This window comes from Girardinichthys multiradiatus, chromosome 10 (assembly GCF_021462225.1).
Source record: "Girardinichthys multiradiatus isolate DD_20200921_A chromosome 10, DD_fGirMul_XY1, whole genome shotgun sequence".
Classification (NCBI taxonomy): Eukaryota; Metazoa; Chordata; class Actinopteri; order Cyprinodontiformes; family Goodeidae; genus Girardinichthys; species Girardinichthys multiradiatus.
The window spans coordinates 8,472,512-8,493,623 of NC_061803.1; the positions used below are offsets into that span (position 1 = coordinate 8,472,512).

At 38.5% G+C, this 21,112-nt stretch overlaps 1 protein-coding gene across 3 annotated transcripts in view; it reads right to left on the reverse strand.

Annotated features, from left to right (window-relative positions):
- The window catches only part of LOC124875609 (zinc finger protein 385C-like), a 115,455-nt gene that overhangs the window by 71,828 nt on the left and 22,515 nt on the right, over positions 1-21,112 (reverse strand). Inside the window, exon 1 of one of the 3 annotated variants that reach the window (XM_047377868.1) lies at positions 1,610-1,702. The exons of the other annotated variants lie outside the window; for them this stretch is intronic. The gene's annotated coding sequence lies outside the window, so the exon portion shown is untranslated. Of the gene's footprint in view, positions 1-1,609; positions 1,703-21,112 lie in introns of those variants that run through there. 3 annotated transcript variants of the gene reach the window in all.

The following is a 21,112-nucleotide window of genomic DNA, read 5'->3' on the forward strand; positions in this document are numbered from 1 at the left end:
TTTGTGGCTCACGCTCCCTGTGGAGGGTAACAAAGACTGTCATTTGGACAACTGTCAAGTCAGTCTGACTGACACAGACTGTGTAGGCCATTTCTGTACTAAAATCATTTAATATTCTATGTTTTTGAGAAACAGAATTTTGGGGTTATATTAGCTTTAAGCCAGAATCATGTAGATCACAGATATAAAACTCCAGTTTTTGGGGCCAGTGTCCTGCAACTTTTAGATGTCCCTCTGCTTCATCACATCTGAATCAAATAACTAGTTCATTAGCAGGCCTCTGACTAACGTGACTACATGCTCAGGAGGTAACTTAGCCATTTGATTCAAGTGTGTAGAACCAGGAATAAATCTAAAAGTTGCAGGACACTGGCATTTCAGGACTGGAGTTTGACATAAATGTAATAATACCTAAAAAATATTGCAGTTTATCACAAATCGATATACAGTCTAAGTTCCTGCACAGATTTACTGAAGCAAATTAACCTCTCCATGATGTTCAAATGCATTTAAATGCATCTGTTTGAGCAGTTAAATACCTCTACTGCCTGGGAGCTGGCTAAGGATGTTCCTGCCATTACTTTTGCATTATAGAAATTATTTTTAACTGAGTTAAATCATCTCAAATCACTCTAAGGTGTTGCCCTGAACTAGTTGAAATTAAAGCTGTTTACTTTTGCCATACTCTTGATTATTTATCGATTTCTCCTGAAGGTTTGTCAGAGACTGGCAGCAGCAGCACAGAGTTAAGCCAGGTGGATAGTGAGTTGACAGGTTGCTATAAAACTGCCAACTTATTCAGCTTGTTTCCCTCAAGCTGCTCGCTCCATCTGTACGATGAGCGCCCTGCCTCGAGGTGCTGCTCTTTCAGGGGTGAACTCGTTTATCACTGGGATTTGACAAATGAGGTCTTCAAAACAACAAGACCTTCAAGAAAAGGATTAAAAGATTTGATTTCAACTAAATTTCAACTAAATTCTATGAGAGAATAAAATTCAGCATGTTGATTACTGTCCTGGACTTTTCTCGGTGGATCACAGTTTAACATGACAACTCTCTATTTATAGCTGCTGTAACTGTATGCTCAGTATATCTAAAATGAGTTTTTGTTGCTTAGCCCCACACTCTGCCCTTCTGTTGTCGAATTCGTAACTGTCACATATAACTGCAAGGTGGCCTATGAATATCCTTCGGAGAACCAAGTCCTTGTTATAGACTGGCCTTTGAGAATTAAGACTAAACAAATCCAACACCCCTACAGGCTTTTAATCCTCACGGACCCTCTGAACCCTACTGCGATCAAGGAAACTTCCCAGAATATATGCCCATACGCAGAGCTGCTGCAAACAGGATATTTTGGCACAGACATATGCTCTCTTAGAAATGGCATTAACCCCCGACACCAAGGACAGGAAGAGTTCCTACTCCACAACACCTGTCTGCACTGTTCCATTACATCAATGAGAGATAACACCAGATGAAGCGCTCAGTGTGCAGTGGAGAAACAGGACCATGAAGGAAATATCAGTTATAATTTGTGATTTTCAAAATCACAACCGGTGGGTTAATTACAAAACAAGGAGATAGCAGATTTTAGAGACTTACAAACCTCCAACCAATAGTGTTTTCTTCCTGGCAGTCAATCCTCAAAATAAACACTGAGCAAGCAAATTACAGTTTGACTACAGTTCCAGCTGCGTTGCTAGGCAACCCTGACATCCTCTGTGAAAATCACAAAGTGCAGGTCAATTACACTGCAATTTGTGCAGATGAAGAAGAAACCAAATGGCCAAGAGAGCCACATGTCTTTGCACAGCAGACCGAAAAGCATGGATCAGTCTATACACACTAGAAGAATTAGGTTGTATGCGGAATTATTTATTTTACAACATGCTGCAAACATGGTATTGCTTCTGCATCCTATATTATCACTCTGCCAACTCTTTTCAGGGAGCTTGTGCTAAATATGACAAATAAATAACAGCAGATTATAGATTATATACAACAAAAGCAATTGAGAGTGAGCTGTTCATACACTCCATAAGACACTAAAGCACCCAATCAGAAAGAAATACATTTATTTAGTAATGCTTTAAAAACACAAGAACAAACGTTTTACATCACGAGTGTTTTCTTGTGTACTCTACGCAGAGAAGCTCCTGGCGAACCCACATGTGACTATTTTAGGTATATAAACATGAACCTATCAGGCCTTTCCAGGGCAATACTGATTTCTAGGTTACTTCAAAGTCTGACTCCCTGGTTCCTATTTGGACAAAGGTTCCTTTTCCCCCCTCAGGACTATAACATAAAAAAGAAAAATGTATGTCTTTAAAAATGCAGTTTTTAAATGACTATTTTATTTATTAAAAGGGACAAAGTTATCTAAACCAACCTGACCTATACAAAAAAGTAACTAAAACCAAATAAGTGGTTGTTCCAGCCTTGGCTGAATAACTGCTGATCAGTATTGACAGCGCTGTGGATAAATCTTGACCCACTCCTGTGCAGAATTGTTTTTAACTCAACTATATTGAATCATTTAGAATCAGCTTTTTTGGCAAAGACTGTGTGCACAAAGAAGGAATTTCACTTTGGTTTCACGTGATCACTGGGTACAGACATTAAGTATAAATATATAAACTTTAGAGGAATATAAATAAAAGATAAAAAGAGCAATATGTGCATATAGAGGTTAGAATACTGTGAATATACTAGAAAAAGACATAAACTATGAGTGAGCGTAGAACCAGGGCGGCCATCTGCGGCAACACAACATAGATCTCATTCAGATTCAAGTCCAGACTTGGACTAGGCCAGTCCAATACATTTGTTTAGTTTTTTTCTGTCATTCAAAGGTGGATTTATTGCTGTGCCTTGGATCATTGCCCTACTGCATAACCCAAGTTTGTATGAGTTTAAGATAAAAAGCAAGCCATCCTGGTCCTGAAGAAGCAAGGCAGCCCTAGATAATAGTCATTTTACAGGATATATTTCCAAACGTTTTGGGAATCATTAAGATGTTTTTCAAATGTGAAACGAGCCCTTTAGTTCTTGTGGTCAGCAGTGCTTTTGGCCTTCAAAAATCCCCCAAATCTCTTTCCGTTTTAACCAAGAACACTGAGACAAAGGTGACTTAAATACCTTTGGTTGTTGTTCATGGTTGTTTATCCTCCTCCTGGATCATTCATCGATTCACTCTTGGAGTAATTTTCTAGGCTGGTCAATCTTGAGAAGGTTCACCACTGTTCCATGTTTCTTTATTTGTGGATACTTAATTTTACTGTGGTTCACTGGAGTCCCAATGCCTCAGAAATGCATTTGCAACATCTTTCCAGAAAGATAAATGTCAGTGACGTTGTTGGTCTGTTGTTCCTTAAATGTCTTTAGATCCAGTCGTGTTCTGTTGATTTCTGAGATCTGTCAGCCTTCTTCGTGTTGTCAGACGGATTCTATTAAGGGATTTCTGTTGTCATCAGGTCTGGCAGTAATCAGGGCTAAGTGTGGCTTAATGAATTTAAACTCAGTTTTCCAAAAAAGTGGTTTTTCGGATAATTTGTGAGCTCGTCTATCCTTTAGGTCCCACAGTAGGAATGAATCATTAGTGAATACAAACGGTTAATGTTACCTATATTGAAATGAAAGCAATTTTAGCTTGAACTAATACTCTTTAAATGCGACTGACATGTTGGATTTGCACAGAAAATCCCTAAAACTACATTTCCAGAATGTTGCATCACTGGTTGACAGTTTTCCAATCTGAGCTTCCATGTCCTGGTGCATATGATTAGAATGAGATTTCTTTATGTATACCTAACAAAACAGTTTAACATGTTTATTTTACAAAGATAATATTCCTGAAGACTTGATAATGTTTGCAGATTGCATGTAGAAACTAGGACTACGCAGGACTGATGAATACATGTAGCCTCTTTGCTCCCATCAACATTATCATTAAATTTAGTTAATTTGAGTCAACATTTTAGGCAATGTTGACTACCATCCTTTATGTTAGAGCAACCAATCATGGTTTTAATTGAGTTTGATAGCTGATTCTAAACTGTGCAATTAAGACCAACACTTTAACCATTGCCAGTCAACTTTGGTTCATTTATTGTATTGATTTTTGTTTATGCTAAGCTGGCCCTACATTTGTACATTCTTCCTAGGGCAGCACATTTTAAGAAAGTCATGCTGTTGTGACCTTACTGCTCAATCTTGAGAGGAGAGCATCAGTTGCAATATATCTGCATTTACTCATCTCTCATCAAGTTGCCTCCAACTTTGTGACCTTTAGCATCTTGGTCATTATCTTGTGTGTCTGATGTGGGCATGTACTCAATCCAACAGGCTCAATATGTTATTGGTAGGTGAAGCCTTAATTCATGCTACTTGGAACAAATTCTCCAATCTTAATTTTGAGTTTTACATTTCTTGAACAGCAAACCTCAGAGTGGATCCATATTTTTTCCTGTCAATCAGCTTGTCCACAGCTCCTAAACGCAATGGCTGCTAAGCTCCAATAAAAACTATGCAGTCCTAAATGTGCAAAATAATTTAACTTGGAGAAATAAAAACATACTTTCTCAGTTTTTGGGACTTCAACAGAAATCATGCAAGCATTCTTATAAGATATATATTTTTAATTTCAATACAAAAAACTTAGTTGTGTGAAAAACTTACTTACTAAGGTGCATGTTATTTATATATGACGGGAAGCTCTTCTACTAAGAAAGGATCTCTGTGAGATGCATGACTCACCTGGACGGCTCAGTGGAATATAAATGTGCTTGACTGAGAGACACACAAAAACACAATGACTGTGTTCAAACACCCTGACCCTCACAAAACCACACTTTAAAATGAACAAAACAGAGCACTGTGTTGCTACGCAGAAGCCCACAGTATGAGTGGTCGTTCGTGTCACTAGACAAGGTCATGAGCAAAAGTTGTACTAATATAATTCAGTGATTCACAGTGTTAGGTAAGTGAGTGGGAGCTGTTTAGACTGTGATTATTTTTAGACCCTGCTTCCCTTGAAGTGGTACCGGCAGTATGGAGCAGTGACACTCCACATGTACTTGAACGAAACATTAAGCGAGCATGTAAACGGAGAGAGGAAACCATCGAAAGGATACCTTGGACAGGCACTATAGTGGTTGTGATGCTACTTTTGAATTCAGGTTTGATTATTGATTGAAAGTAATAGGACAAAAAAAACATTGATAAAGCTGAGACAAACTCTGAGCAGGTATTAAACATACTTTTCATTAAGCCCAGATTTCTGTATTAAAATGTTTTTTTATTTGCCTGATGTAATATTGTAATATTAAATGTTGTGTTTTTATTAGCTGTAAGCAGAAAATCTTCACAATTAACAGAAATAAAGGCTTGAAAGAATCAGTCAGTCAGTCATTTTCTACCGCTTATTCCATAGTGGGTCGCGGGGGAGCTGGTGCCTATCTCCAGCAGTCTATGGGCGAGAGGCGGGCTACACCCTGGACACGTCGCCAGTCCATCGCAGGGCAAAGAAAGAATCAGTCTGTGTGTAATTTATCTCTTAGTGATTTGAGTTACTGAAATGAATGAACTTTTCAATAATTTCAATAATATTCTAATTAATTGAACATGACACTATACAGCTGAGGCCTCGCAAGCATCTTCAAGTTTCTGTGCACTTGCCTTCTGCAGAGGATTAGTTATTGCAAAGGAAAAAACTGGAATGATTTGTAGTTTGGATAGTACTCCAGTTCACTGTTATTTACATAAAACCTGAAAATGATGTTACTAAATTCTTTGCCAATATTTTCCAAACGCTGCTAATTTAAATTTTTACATGCAGGACACTTTCTGGTTAGTTATTTGATTATACAGTTGATGTTGGTCATAGAGCTGCCTTTTGGTTCAGAGAATATACTACAGCATTAAGTTTGAAATCCTAGATTGTGCAAAGCAGGGGTGTCCAAAGTGTGGCCCAGGGGCCATTTGTAGCCCTCTGAATGGTAGGAATGGTATAAATCCAATTAGACACACCAGCACAGGCAGATGGACACTTTTTTTTATGTTTTAGTGAAATATATTTATTGACAAAATATGAAACATGTTAGGTACAACACAAAGTATATATTTTTATTAACCATTTTTCAATTTCATAGTAAACAGGACCACAAACTTAATTAAACTTGGCCAAATATAGCAAGCGCTTTAGAAGAAAGAGTAACTGACGATGAGCACAGTCTAAAACATTTTCCAGACCAAAATAGAAACCAGCCAAACCAAAAAAAATTTAAAACATTGCCTTTCTTTCAATAATGCAGAATTGCAGGATCCTTTTTATGTCTTAGATCTACACTGATTTATGACAGTGTCATAACAATAATGTATGTTTAGTTTATTGTTGAACAGGCGAAGCTATAAAATTAGTTTTGCATTTGTAATAAAAACAAGCTCAAACAGAATCTTTCTGGCCCTCAAGTACAATTTTGGCCCTGAAAGCAAAATATTTGCACACCACTGTGTTTATAAAACAGTGGCAAAAAAATGAATATTTTGGACTCAGCTGTGACTTGGAAATAATCCTCCAAAAACGTTATTTCAGCCAAAGAGTAAAATAAATGTTTCTGATTCAGTCTACTGCTCCCTGTCTGCATGAACTGCATAAATTAAATGAAATCTTAGGAGTGTGCTGCATGCTGTAATGGGAGATGGAAATAAAATTAAGTCGCTGAAGAAATTTAGTTGGCATCAGAATAATAATCTGTAGCATTCTTTTAAAATATTTTTCACCTTTTTACATGGTCTTTAAAATCTTTTAAAAAGCAGATGAAAACCACCTTCTTCAATTGTGCTTTTCCTTAAGATCTTTTTAAATATGTATTTTTTATGTTTTAAATGATTTTATTTTATTTGCTTTTAGTCATTTTAATCATATTTTTATTTTTATGCTACATCTTTGTGAAGCACTTTGCAATTTTTACGTGTGAAAAGAGCCATAAAAATAAAATTAACTTACAAATAAATTGTACTTATAGGGTTTAATGACAACATTTTTCATTATTATATAAAGACTATTTAGTAACACATTTTTTAGAGCACTGCACATGTAGAGGACTACAAAACACATAGAGATCAATGAAAACATTAGCAACACAATGTGTTAAACAGCTCTAAGTGAAGTCAAAGACAAGACACAAGGTTTTCTGAGGTGGTTTGGCAGGATTCCCACATACACTGACACAAAAACACAGACACACATCAACACAGACCAGCCCCCACACCTCATTGTAGCAAGAGATTAGCTCCAATGTTAAACAAAGAGGCAGAGCAGGTTTCTGACGTGCCAGCTCTGTAATTAGATTGGCTGGTACATATCTGAGGAGACATACAGAGATCCATACACACCCCTCTGATGACACTGCACTGACTTACATACATTTCCCGATAAATTAACAAGAACAGTAAACTGTAACCCTCTTTCTACACCAACAACAAACCTGGCTCTAAAGCACTATTTGAACAATGTCAAACAATTAAACAATGGACACACACAAGCACACACAACACACATGCACACACACACACACACACACACACACACACACACACACACACACACACACACACACAGACACACACACAAGAGTCTTCCTGAGAGTTGTGCGTCTGTCTGTTGTTGCTCACAGGGAACCAGTGCTACAGACAGATAGGAGGAGTTGCAGCCAATCAACTGTCACCATCACTGATGTGTTTGGGGGCTGCTGTAGACAAGACAGCTCTGCATGCCAAGTGCTGAATACACACATTCAGAATTGAATTGAAAAGCCTTGCATCCTTTTCCTTGAATATTACCCACAACTTTGTATTGGTCTATAACAAAAATCTCCAATAAAATGCAGTGAAGATTGATTTGTAACATGGCACAATGAGGTGTCATACTTTTGCAAGGATCTGTGTGCTGTGTTGAAAGTTATCTTCTTTATTCACCATTAGAGGTAAACCTGATCCTCTGTTCCAATCTCAAGTCTTTGACAGCTTTTAACAGATTTTCTCCCAGCATTGTCCTGCATTTAGCTCCTTCCATCTTTCTATCTACTCTGGTATGTCCCTACTGAAGAAAAACATTCCCTCAGCATGATGCTGCAACCACCATGTTTCACCAGGAGAATGTTGTTTGCAGAGACATGTTGTTTGCAGGGTGTTGTTCTTCTGCCTTATATACTGTTTTGTATGTAGGGCAAATAATTTACTATTTGTGTCATCTGACCAGAGCACTTTCTTTAGCATGTTAAACTGCAGTGAGGGACTCTTCTAAATTCTTGTGCATTCAGTAATGTGTACAGTCATGCGAACAGATTCTTACACCTGGGTTGTTGATCTCTGTGGCTTCTCCAAAGCTACCTCTTCAGGTCTTCTCTAAAAGCACTCCTTGCCTACCCTGTTATTTAAGGTGGACGGCCGTGTCTTGGTAGGTCTGATTTGTCCAGTGTTCCTTGGTCTTCATAATGTTTATTCATTACTGTTCTCTAACAAACCTCTAAGGATTTTACTAGACATCTGGATTTATACTGAGATTAAATTACACACAAGTCAACTCTATTTACTAATTAGGTGACTTCTGAAGGCAATTGCTTATAAAGTTGATACATTTTAGATTTTTATTCTTTAAAGAATTGAAAGCCTTGCATCCCTTTCCTTGAAAATTACCCACAACTTTGTATTGGTCTATAACAAAAATCTCCAATAAAATGCAGTGAAGATTGATTTGTAACATGGCACAATGAGGTGTCATACTTTTGCAAGGATCTGTGTGCTGTGTTGAAAGTTATCTTCTTTATTCACCATTAGAGGTAAACCTGATCCTCTGTTCCAATCTCAAGTCTTTGACAGCTTTTAACAGATTTTCTCCCAGCATTGTCCTGCATTTAGCTCCTTCCATCTTTCTATCTACTCTGGTATGTCCCTACTGAAGAAAAACATTCCCTCAGCATGATGCTGCAACCACCATGTTTCACCAGGAGAATGTTGTTTGCAGAGACATGTTGTTTGCAGGGTGTTGTTCTTCTGCCTTATATACTGTTTTGTATGTAGGGCAAATAATTTACTATTTGTGTCATCTGACCAGAGCACTTTCTTTAGCATGTTAAACTGCAGTGAGGGACTCTTCTAAATTCTTGTGCATTCAGTAATGTGTACAGTCATGCGAACAGATTCTTACACCTGGGTTGTTGATCTCTGTGGCTTCTCCAAAGCTACCTCTTCAGGTCTTCTCTAAAAGCACTCCTTGCCTACCCTGTTATTTAAGGTGGACGGCCGTGTCTTGGTAGGTCTGATTTGTCCAGTGTTCCTTGGTCTTCATAATGTTTATTCATTACTGTTCTCTAACAAACCTCTGAGGATTTTACTAGACATCTGGATTTATACTGAGATTAAATTACACACAAGTCAACTCTATTTACTAATTAGGTGACTTCTGAAGGCAATTGCTTATAAAGTTGATACATTTTAGATTTTTATTCTTTAAAGAATTGAAAGCCTTGCATCCCTTTCCTTGAAAATTACCCACAACTTTGTATTGGTCTATAACAAAAATCTCCAATAAAATGCACTGAAGATTGATTTGTAACATGGCACAATGAGGTGTCATACTTTTGCAAGGATCTGTGTGCTGTGTTGAAAGTTATCTTCTTTATTAATAAGGCTGTTCAGGCCAGATTGTTTTAAAATAGTAGATACAATTAGAGTAATTCAGACAGGATTAAAAGAATGTAAACCAATGTAAGGGCCCAAAATATGAGTTAGAAACAAATTTCCTTATCACAACATTTGTTAGACTGTAGCATATCAATAAGCATTAATCAAGCCTTCACTGTCTTATCAATGCAAACACTCAAGATTTGCAACACAGCCAACAGAATGAGTGAAAAATAGGTGGTGTTTAAACAAAGTATGTCACTGGGGTTGATGCAGGTAAAGATCAGATAAAGGAAATCTGTACAAATAATTTTATTCTAAGTTTATTGTCTCTTTCTGCTGAAATTTGAAAAAACAATGTATGAAGTATTAAACATTAAGAGCTTCAGAAATTAATAGGGTTAATGCCAGTTTACAACACATCCCTGTCCTTGCACTTAATCTTCAGTCAACCTAGACACATTCCCAGAAACATAATTTTTCTTCCACATAAACACTGCTGATGCAGGCAGCAGTCAGAGGTGACAAAATGTAATCTCTTTCACTCAGATGGACTCTGTCAAACTGGCAGCGCGTTTCAGGTCATAGGGAGAAAAAAGGAAAACTCACAGAAAGCAGATTTTGCTCTTAGTGTTCATATTGTTTTTACCAGGCTTAATGGAAAATATATCTCATTGTGTGTCAAAAAACACACATCCTGTATTTCACTGCTAAGTTCAAAGGTTTTTTTTTTATTTAAGGATGCAAAAATTTGTATGAAAATTTTGTTGCATATACTGTTTTTACGATTTTATCAAACATCAATGCAAGGTAACGCCCTCTACACAATAGATTTAGCCCATACATTCAGTGAGAACATGGAAATCATGTTCAGGGTCTTGGGAGGACAATCTGGGGGACAACATGAGCACAGTAGACTCCAGATGATGTGTGATGGAGAGTGAGAGCTCCCTGACTATTTTAGGCATGCACAAAACCTTTGTAGCAAAGTTGTGGAGGTAGTGGTGGCAGTGTATGGGGGTGTTGGGTGGAGCATGGGGGAGCTGTAATACATTGGCTGCAGATTCCTCATTTACTCATATGCACTGGTGTTGTTTAGCAGTCAGAGTATTTGAAGCGGGACTACCAAGCCGGCCTCATGCCAAGCCTTACACCTCATTGCACCGGGATGGCACTGCTCCAAGGAAGCTATTATAAGGCTCTTGGCACCACAGCTGCTATATTTATTATGTCCAGCGGCTGCTCGGTCTTCAACTAAAAGATTCTCCACAGGCAGTTGCAACAAAACAATCCCAATATATACAGTTCCCCTGACCAAATGTGTTTCAACTAGAACCTGTGTGCTCTACATGTGTGGAAAAGGGCTCTAAGCTGGGTGTGCACAAACCTCCAAATTGTACATACGTTTGGCTTTGCTGGTTGGTGAAAGACTGATAGAAGCTCTTAGTTTTTTAGTTTAAATGCCACATTTAGCACCAAAAATAAGCTCCAGCATTGAAATTAGCAACAAGGAAGGAGGTGAAGGCAGGGAAAAGCATTAGTGGCTCACGGAGTTTGTAGTATAATCTAGCAATTGTCGCAACACATAAAAAACCACTTCAGGCTTTAGGGTCTCTGTGTAGTTTGCTGGATCAATGAAAAAACTGATTTTGTGCAAGACTAAAACTAATGGACTATTTCACTATTTGTTAAGGTATCTAGATTGCATCATCCGATCATCTGTGGCTCAACATCTAAATTCTAAACAATTTGAGTCAGCTGTTTCAGAGCAGGGACACAGCTAAAACATGCAGGACACTGGTTCTTGAGAACTGGAATTGGACAGCACATATTCAGACCCGAACATGATGATTCTAGACAGAACAGAGATTGTTTAATACAATTTCTGATCTGTGACACCTTTATTCTTCAGGAAAGAAACCAAAAAGGTGATTTCACTGTTGTTGGCATTTAGACCACCTTGGATGGGGTCCTACTTGAAGACTGCAGTACTTAGGGAAGTCAAATTTAGACTGAATAGTTCTGAATTGATGACCCATTCATTAAAATACTATTTCTGATCTGTTAAACCTTTATTCTACTTGCAAAAAGCAAAAACACCAAAAAAGCTATATCCCTGCTACTTTTGGCATTAGGACATTGATTTTTGCAGTTACAATCAGCTGTTTGTTTTATAAGTTATTAAACTTTTGTTATTTAATACCAATTTTTTTAAAGTTAAACATTTTCAACAAAGGTAATCTCCCTGACTGACAAGGTCTTATTTTACAGATAGACCTCTATTAATCCTTTAAAGGAGGGCTCGGCATCCAAAGTTTGATTAGAACCACCTTAGATTGGGCCCTGCTTGAATGCTGCACTAGTTTATGAAGTCAGATTTTGACACCACAGTGTAATTATTCTAAATTCCTGATAAATTACCTAAAGAGTTTCAGTTAAAGTTTAATTTTTCTGAAAACAAGAAAATGGGGATTCACATAAAAAAATATATATATATATTTTTTCGACACTAGTGGTCTTTATTTTTGACAGTAGGTAGACAGGAAAGAGGGGTAGAGAGACGGGGAGACATTCGGCAAATGTCGCCGGGTCCGGGACTCGAACCCGCCTTGAGGACCGTAGCCTCTGCATATGGTCGCTCGCTCAACCCCCACACCACCAGCGCTGCGCCCCCAAAAAAAATTATTTAAGGTCTTGTCTTATTCTCATTAACACAATATTGTTTATATTTTTGCTTTATGAGCTGTATTGTTACATTTTTACTTTACAATCAAATTAAGTTTTCCAGATTTGCTGCAATGCAGCCACATTTTAACGGGTGTGATTGTTTTGCAGACCATAGGGTGGTCTTAAAAAGGTACAAAGGGAGCCCAATGTAACTGTAGGTTCAGGTGGAGCACAGCAACACAACTCTGACAAATAAAAAAGCAGGCATGAATTTCTATGACGCATGCCGACAGGTTTTATGTGGGCAAAACCCAACTCTACCATCTTTTTGTTTTCTGTTTATGACTTAGCCGTTAGTGGACAGAGAGAAAATAAGATGGAACACCTCATTTAATGCATGGTAACGATCCAGCTCCATTACAGAACAGAAAAGAATGTTTCAGTGAAAAGAAGGGGACAGGACATTATGAAAATCTTAATGCAACAGAGAAGCTTAAACTGAAATATTGTAATGCATAAGAAAAGTACATGTTTCCTTAGAGACAAAAGGTTATATATAGAGAATTGAACTAAAATATAGCCAAGGACAAATGGAAGAAATGGGACCTTGAGGGAACTCAAATATAACTTTTTTATTTATTATTTATTTATTTTTAATCTAGTGGGAGAGACCGCCTGCAACAAGGGCAAGAGCAACTGTGGGCATCTGTCACCGGCCATCTGGGAGACCTGTAAGGCTCCTGTGGGCAACTAAGCAAATGTGACCTTAGTGTGACAGCAGAGAACATGGAACTACAATGCGAACACTAAATAATAGCAGAAAAGTGCATTTCAGCTAGATTTAACCTCACTGATTATATACTGTTACAATTTACAGTTGATTTCATAGGTGTTTACAAAACATCCAATACCCTGATATTCTGAAAGCATGACAACAAGTAAAACCAAACTTTCAGGCTGATCAACATTTACTGAATATTATACAAGTATACAGTCCAGGCATGGGCCTGTATGAAAATTCCCATGATATGTTAACCTTCAGTAAAAATACCACAGCTTCACGGTATCTACAGAAAATTAAAAGTTGTGTGTTTGATCAGCTGGTCAGCAGCAGAGGAGCACCACAGGGAACTGTACTCTCACCATCACTTTTCACTCTGTCCACCTTAGCCTTCAAGTACAAGTCAGATTCCTGTCATCTGCAGAAATACTAAAATGACTCTGCAATTGTTGGGTGTATCAGAGATGGACAAAATGTTGGGTACAGAGAGCTAGTGGGCATGACATGATGTGGACCAATCATTTTATATTTAATGTGAACAAAACAGAGGAGATGATTTAAGATTTCAGGAGAAACAGAAATATGAACACCTTTACCTGGACAACAGACTGGACTGGGGACGCAATAGTGAAGCTCTACACAAGAAGGGAGTGAGCCAACTGTGTTTCTTCAGGAAGCTTATAGGTCCTTCAGTGTTTGCGGCAAGATGTAGCATAAAAAGGTCTGTTTTGGAGTGTGCAATCTGGCAATTTCCTTGGCATCTCATTAAAATAACTTTAAACCATAGGAATTGTATGACAGAATTTTTGCAGGCCTGACTAATACGCTGTATTTAATGTTTTTTTATTACTAAAAAGTATAAGTTTGACTTCAAGACGGACAAACTGCTATTTAAAGTGAAGTTATTAGTTTTGTTTTTTTTCACCCCCAACATGATGCTATATTTTTGCAGAAGAGGCGGCACAGGAGAGCATCTTTGGAATGTGAGTCTCATCCCTTAGTAAATGAACATTGTTGCTTTTTTACTTTAACTGCAGTTAGGTTTTATAATGTGCTCTGATACATTTCCTTTTGGCACCGGAAAATATTAAGTCATGATCTACATTAAGACAAGTAATTACCTCTGTAATAAACCAGAACATACTTTCTATAACTCAGGGTGGAGTTAGTTTCTGCCAAAGCTTCAAAATACTTCAAAGTAATATTTACATTGTCAAAGCAGAAGCCAAGTGAAGATACTGTTTCTGTTCAAGTGGCTCGCATGAGTTTTTAGTTGCAATGGTACTGTACAGTACAATGCATTTGTATCAGATGTATCACTCTGACAGCATTGACAAAAAATTATATGTATAATATTAATCTGCAGAAGAACTTGTGCAATCAAGTGTAAAGATATGTTCATGCTCAGCTTCTGAGGACTAGACAAGCATCTGCCAGTATCACTCTGCAGTAGGACAAATATATTTCTGCTGCTGCTGAAATGTTTTTAGCAGCAGGTTAATGTACCCCTTGAGGTTAATGTAGCAGGTTAATGTAGCCCTGGAGGCCCTGGTGCACACCTGCTGAGTCGGCCCAATGTTAGCAACTCTGTGCAATACAGGACTACATTAAAACCACCTTACTGAGTCAAACTTTATGAATACTGTGTGGTGGCTGTAGACATCCAAGAAAATGAAATCTAAGATAGTGAATATATTTCTTCTTTTTTATCCAATCTTGGTCCCCTGGTGCAACATTGAGAGCAAGCACAGCTTAACTCTGGGGGGAATTCATGAAGCAATAAACTCTCCTCTGCTTTTTGAAACAGTTTTTCTCTTGGGGTGCTGGGTGGTTCAGTTGGAAGAGCAGGCGCCCCATATACAGAGGCTATAGTTCTCTACACGGTTGTCTTGGGTTTGATTCCTGGTCTCGGGCCATTTGCTGCATGTCTTCTCCTTCTCTCTACACCCTCTTTCCTGTCAAATGACAATTCAATGAACACCACTAGTACCAACTATTTATGTCCTTTAGATCTGCACCGAATTTACTAAGCTGATTGCACTAAATACATGTAGGAGCAAACACACCCTTCAACAGTGCTGCGCCAGTTTATCTTTAACAAGTAATTCTAAATTCTGTTCAGACAAGCTAAACTGAATTAATTCATGTTCATAGTTTATCACCAAAACATTTTGAACTGAGTTCACAGCTCCAACTTGAATTAGTTCTCTTTCCTCAGATTTGATCATTCTCTAGTCAAACAATCAGGATTCTGTTTAAGCACATAATTTTATGATTACCTGCAGCATGGTGTGAAAGAAGCGTTCGAAGCTGCCTCAGTTCTTTGCTTTATCTCCTGCCCATATACAAACAACTGCAAAAAATAGGTAACAGAAAATCTCTGTTTTTCTGTTAAGTGTTAAGTCAGTTAATATCCTTAGGTATAAAGCAAAGCCACAGGCAGCAAAGTCAAGTTTAAAGCCAAGGAATGGATTGGCCTAAGCTACAAATATGTGAGGAAAATGTTGCGGCTTTTGCTGCATGAAATATCCAAAGTTTGCCACAAAAGAATTATATGTAAATCTTTTATCCACCTCCGAATAGAGTGCCATTTAATGAAGTCAGAATGAGCTGCATTCACTTCAAGTTCGTCACGTAAAAAACGCCATCGCTCAGTTCACAGTTTTCTAAAGAAAATGCTCCATTCATGCACAAAGGTGGTGCAGTTGACTGTAGAAAACACTGGAATGATGCATCATTTTAACTATTTTATTCAGAGTTCCAGGTTAATTTAGTAAAGTTTTGTTTAATAACCTCTGCATGTTAACCATCATCCACATTTAGACAAATTGTTTCATAACAAAACTTATTTGCAAAGCTTTCAGGTAGAACTTACTAAAAGAGAAGTTGAATTTTATCTTTTGTGATATCCAAAACCTGTTTTTTGTAAAGCCAGCACCACGTGCGGTTTCCTTTTTCTCTTTACTTCTTCTGTGCAGAAATAACCGCCAGCTTTCAGAAGACATTATTTTTTCCATGCAATCTATAAAACGCAAACAGCTCTGGTCTTCAAAAATGATTGCTGTGATTCGCATAAATATACCCACATATGAACTTGCTTTCCCTTATATGCATGCATAATGCCACTATAAGTGCAGATAGTTGCTAATTTCTTGTTGAAGGTATTTTAGGAGCACATCTGCCTTTTTGTCTAGTTTGAGAATTAGAAACACAAATTACTTAGGTTTGTCAACAAACCTAAAAAACTTTATGAATTTGCCCCACTACTTTCTCCAACTAAATAAGTATCATGTCCTATGTGATGGTGCTAAATAGGAAACAGATTTGTGCAAGGATTCATGAACATGCCAAAACGGAGCCATATTTCATACATTGTTTAAGACATCTTTGAAAATACATCCAAATAATAGAAAAAGTAAAACACGTTGCATTGTAATAAAGTGCTTTCAACTGACTTGTTTTCAGTTATTGATTAAAATGTATATTTTATTTTATTACTGCTGAAACAACTGAAGTAATTCTTGATCAGTTTCCATGAAGGTTAAATAAGTCGCGCAATGAAAAAAATACCCATTGAGCTGGATGTAGGGCAACTAGACACTGTTTGATCTCCACTTAACAAACTCCAACATTTTAAATATAAATGTCCCCTGCCTTTATTTCAAACTGCAGCTGACATAAAAATGTTTATTATTGAGAACAATTTCAGGGAGAGGAGAACGGAAAATAATACACGATAAATGACCACTGGAGATAGGCACCAGCCCCCTAAACATCAGCCGGTGTAGAAAATGGATGGATGGATGGATATAATTGTTAATTCCCGTCCAAGAAGACTTCCCACATGCATTTACATACACCAGATAACGCATAAAATCAAGAAGAAAAAGCACATTTTAAGAGGTGCTGCAGGATATTATTTTTCATCCCTTAGTAAATGAACATTGTTGCTTTTTTACTTTAACTGCAGTTAGGTTTTAAGTTCATTGTATAAAATATCTTCTTTCTTCATTAAAACAGATAAATGCTATTTTATCCTGGGATTGTTGGCATAACAAAATCTATATAAATGTATTTGTGATATTTACAGAGACAATATTGCAGTCCAGTTGTTAGGAGGGCATTTTACTTTGGGCTTTCTTAAAAAAAAAGTAGACAACATTGTTCAGTTTTGGTTAAATTGTGCAGCTGTAGCTTCTTATGCAGAACTTAAGGCTTTACTCCAGTTTATAGCTAGGTGTTTTGGACACAAACTTACACAGAAGTTTGACAGTCTCTGTTTTTAATGTTAAAAGAATTTGAGATTTTGTATTTTCTTTAAAACATAATTTTACCCAGTTTTACATCAGATTGCTACAATTAAGTGTGGAAAATACATTGGTTGACATTGAAAAGCTGCTGTTTGTTTATGGTCCTCATGGCTAGTTGACACAAAGCTTTCTGCACTTTTCTTTTTACATTCACAGGTGGCAACCTTACTCATCCAAAAGCCAGCCCTAATTGCCAATAAAACCTAATACTCAGCATACCTTACAATACTAAATTTGCACATGTTTAAGAAATTCTTACAATAAATAAAGCCAAGCATTTTCGACAACAAATTTCCAGGAATATGGGATAAAACTGATCCTGAACTTAGTTTTGATATCCTGACAGCTTTCATAACTCAGCATATTAACAATGAAACAGAATGTAAGAAGATGTTTTAACTAGACTAAACCTGCTGAGATTTAAAGGCACTCTGGGCATACTGAGAGCCATAGAGTAACTCTGCTGAGGGATTATAATGAAACTGCCTTGTTGGCAACAGTGTGATGCGTAGGCTGCGGAGGGGATTGGGTCGACGTCATCTGTAATCCTCCTCTGCCTTCTCCTCATACTCAAAAATAGACTTGACCTTAATTTCCTTAAATAGTTTCAGATATATTAAACAAAAGGGTTGACTGGAAGGTGTTAAGGACGTGTGAATTTATCCTGTGTTTGTGTTTGCGCTTGTGAAATTAATTTTTTCACACGCTCTCAGTTATGATAACAGGTTTTTGCATTGTTCACAGCAAGGCGACTGGGACTTTTTTTCAATGTAAAAAACATGCAGGTTTTTACAGTATTATTATGGCACAAGTAGGTTGACAATGGCATTTAAAATTTGTGATAGACATATGTGGACTGGCAACCAATTCTTAAAAGCAATATTTGGTTTACTTACTCTAAAGAGCATACAAGATAAGTGTTTCTCTTTTACTATCTCATTTTTATCATTAATTTACTCAGGTTGTCGAAATATAACCAAATCAGAAGATGACACAGATTCGATGCACAGAATTAGATTGAAATGAGGTTTTATTGTTCCAACTTAGGTAGACCTTGATTAGAGTTGTTAGAAGCCAGAGGATGAGGAAGCCCCAAGGATCCGAGCAGAGAGAGAGTGTTCTGGCGGTGGAAATATTTACAGTGCAGATTTCCTGAAGAAGGGTTCCATATGGCGACAGGCAGGCAGACAGATGGGCAGATCGACAGGAAGGCAGGACAACAAGCGATCAGGCAGGCTGACAGAAGTCCACATAACAGAGACTATGTTCCAGCAACAGACTGTGTCAGCAGCTGTCCTAAAAAGCCATGAGCTCATTAGCTGGATGAGTTGCAGCTGAGAACAATGAAGTGCCAGAACCAGCCAGCAGAGATCTCACAGTACCCTCCCCTCAACGATTGCCTCCAGGCAATCCCGAACGTTTCTCCGGATGACGTCTGTAAAAAGATGTAATGAGAGCAGGGTCCAGGATAAGAGAACGAGGTACCCAGGTTCTTTCTTCAGGTCCATATCCAGCCCAATCCACAAGGTACTGAAAACCACGCCCCCTACGTTGAACATCCAGGATACGATTGACCGTGTAAGCTGGATGGTCATCAATGAGACGAACAGGGGGAGGGAGCTTGGTGGGTGGATTCAGGGGACTTTCCGAGACTGGCTTGATCTGTGAAACATGAAAGGTAGGATGAATGTGCATAGAAGCTGGCAACTTGAGTCTCACCGCAGAAGGGTTGATGATCCTTTCTATGACAAAAGGACCGATGAAACGGGGGGCCAACTTTCGAGTAGTATCCTTTAATTTAATATTCTTGGTGGAGAGCCAGACCTTCTGATCAATGCAGTAGACCGGTGCAGTGGAACGGTGACGGTCAGCAAACCTTTTATTCTGTTCCAAAGTGCGTAGAAGTGTCCTCCTGGTCTGACGCCAGATCTTACGACACCTGGAGATATAATGCTGAACAGAGGGGACAACAGTGTCAGGTTCAATACTGGGGAATAATGGAGGTAGATAGCCCAGAGAAATCTCAAAGGGAGATAAACCAGTAGCAGAGGAAGTATGAATATTATGGGCATATTCTATCCAAGTGAGATGTCTACACCAGGAAGAAGGGTTGTCATTAATCACACATCTCAATGCTACTTCCAGTTCCTGATTGCATCTCTCAGTCTGCCCATTAGACTGAGGGTGGTAACCAGATGAAAGGCTTACGGTAGCACCAATAGCCCTACAGAACTCCTTCCAGACTTGTGAAATGAACTGCGGGCCTCGGTCAAAGACAATATCCAAGGGCATGCCATGAATACGGAAGACATGAAGAACCAGAAGTTGAGCAGTCTCCAATGCAGACGGATGCTTAGTTAAGGGAATAAAATGAACAGTCTTAGAGAATCTATCAACAACGGTAAAGATGACTGTGTTTCCGTCAGATGGTGGGAGACCAGTGACAAAGTCAATAGAGATGTGGGACCATGGGCGACTGGGGGTAGACAGAGGTTGAAGAAGACCGGCAGGAGGTTGATTTGAGTTCTTGTTACGGGCACATGTGGGACAAGCTGCGACAAACTCTCTAATGTCGGGATTCATAGTGGGCCACCAGAAATACCTCTTGGTAAAAGTGATCATACGATTAATCCCCGGATGACAGGTAAGTTTATTATTATGAACCCAATCCAGAACTTTATTGATGACGGAGTTCGGAACGAACAGTTTGCCTACAGGACCAGTACCTGGGTCTGGTTCAGATTGTTGTGCCTCCCTGATGTCCTTTTCAATGGCCCAGGTGAGGGCGCCCACAATGCAGGATTCCGGTAAGATGGAAGCTTCAGTCTTGGATTGCTCAGAATGAGAAAATTGGCGAGAGAGAGCGTCGGGCTTGATGTTCTTGGAGCCGGGTCAGTAAGAGATAGAAAAATTAAAACGAGCAAAAAACAGGGACCAACGGGCTTGTCTGGAGTTAAGTCTCTTGGCATTTTGGATGTAAGAGAGGTTTTTATGGTCAGTCCAAATGAGAAAAGGGACTTCCGCCCCCTCTAACCAATGCCGCCACTCCTCAAGCGCCAACTTGATAGCCAGAAGCTCTCGATTTCCCACATCGTAATTTTGCTCTGCTGACGACAAACGACGAGAAAAATAAGCACAAGGATGCACCTTGTTGTCTATAGGAGACAGTTGAGACAAGATGGCCCCTACTCCAATGTCAGAAGCATCAACCTCCACAACGAATTGCGCACTAGGATCAGGATGAGTCAGAATGGGTGCAGAAGAAAATAAAGTTTTCAATTTGCAAAAAGCTTTCTCTGCCTCAGGGGACCAATGGAATGTCTTCAGAGAGGAGGTAAGTTGAGTGAGAGGCACAGTGACCTGACTGTAGTTCTTTATGAACCTTCTATAAAAATTTGCAAAACCTAAGAACCTTTGGAGTTGCCTGCGATCCGTTGGAGTAGGCCACTCTGCCACTGCCTTGGTCTTCTCAGGATCCGTTCTGTACCTGCCTGCTTCAAAAATAAAACCCAAGAAGGTCACAGAAGAAACGCCGAATTCACATCTTTCGGCTTTTACAAAGAGTTGGTTTTCATAAAGCCTCTGGAGTATGGTCCTGACTTGCTGGTGATGCTGATCAATGTTCTGAGAGAAAATCAAAATATCATCCAGATAAACAAACACA